We start from the raw sequence: 1,852 nt of genomic DNA, 5'->3' as shown, positions 1-1,852 counted from the left end.
ACTCATGCCCAGTAAATGTTTTGTTGATACTAATAATATAAGCTATTTTAAAGATACGTTTACTTTAATTAGTCTATATGATACGTAAATAGTAATCAACTGTTCTTGTAGCCCTCAAGATTTGGCAAAATCGAAGTTATCCAAAGAGAGACATTATCCAGTACACTGGAACCTTGACATACGAAATTTAATTTGTTCCGTTACCATCGTCGTATATCAAAACAGTTGTATCACAAAGCATTTTTTCTCATTTAAAATTATGTAATATGTATTAATCCATTCTAGCGCTATGAAACCACACCTAAACACAGCTAAATTACATATGATATACACAATTTATACACAAATAAACGAGTAATAACACACATAATGATAAAATAACATAGCAATGTGATAAATGATAATAAATGTTAATAAAATCAATAAAAAAAGAAAGGAATTTTACTTACCACAACGAAAGATGACGTGAGGCCAGCAGGGGAGGAGGTAGGGAAGGGTGGCAGGGAACGATGTTCTCTTTTTATTTACGTATGTACACTAATAACTACGTAATAAACACAAATGAAATAATATTGCTAAACTAATTTTTATTTATTTTTTAATCAGTTCGTAGTTTAGAAATAATGGTGATGCCTTTGGAAGGATTTTGACCATACTCGTTTGCATCGACGATACGAACGCCATGTCATGCTTTGCTATAATTTCATGTTTTGCTTCCATCGAAATCATTTTCTTGGGTTTTTTCTTATCACCTGCTTTGTCTTTAGCTTTGGGACCCATGGTTAATAATAAAATAGACAAAATAACACGAAAAATAGGCACAAATACAACGATCTAAACAACGACGTGTTTAACGATGCAGCACCAACAAAAAAACAGACTGAACGCCATTATCGGTCGCCTATGCAACTATCACTCATCGCAAAATTGTATCTCAAATATTTTGTTGTATATCAAAGCATATATTTTTGCAAATTTTCTGTTGTATCTCAAAACATTCGTATATTAGGGCAATCGTATGTCAAGGTTCCAGTGTAATTTGATCAGAGAGAGAGAGAGAGAGAGAGAGAGAGAGAGAGAGAGAGAGAGAGAGGCGTCTTGGCAACAATGGTCTTGGGGATTGACGTAACGTTTATTTTCTGAACAGATAGGACAGAGAAAGTGTTCGTTTCATTTAAACGGCCTCTGACTCATGATAGTAAATGTTTTGTTGATACTAATATATAAGCCTATTTAAAGATACGTTTACTTTAATTAGTCTATATGATACGTAAATAGTAATCCAACGTTCTTGTAGCCTCAAGATTTGGCAAAATCACTCCAGGTTGTACATAAAACTTCAAGAATGTAGTGTCACCATAGGATTACAATAGTTTTTACCTTCAAGAACCAGTATTTTTTTTTATGAAAATAACTTCAGGTTGTACATAAAAACTACAGGAAAAACAACATGTAGTGTAACCAAAGGATTACAAGTAAGTTTTTATAGCTTTTTATTAGTTTAAGACATTTTTCCAACGTCGTTCCGGCTTACGTCGATTTTCGGGTTGCGACGCATAATTAAGAACGGAACCCCGTCGTAACCCGGGGGAATACTGTATATATATATATAGTGTTATATATAGATATATATATATATATATATATATATATATATATATATATATATAATATATCATATGTATGTATGTATGTATGTATGTATGTATGATGTATGGTATTATATATATATAGCATATATATATATATATATATTATATAAATAATTGATATATATATATATATTATATAGATAGTATATTATGTATGTATGTATGTATGTATGTATGTATGTGTATATATATATATATAT

Source organism: Macrobrachium nipponense, chromosome 2 (genome assembly GCF_015104395.2).
Source record: "Macrobrachium nipponense isolate FS-2020 chromosome 2, ASM1510439v2, whole genome shotgun sequence".
In the NCBI taxonomy this organism is placed as follows: Eukaryota; Metazoa; Arthropoda; class Malacostraca; order Decapoda; family Palaemonidae; genus Macrobrachium; species Macrobrachium nipponense.
This window is presented reverse-complemented; position numbering follows the sequence as displayed.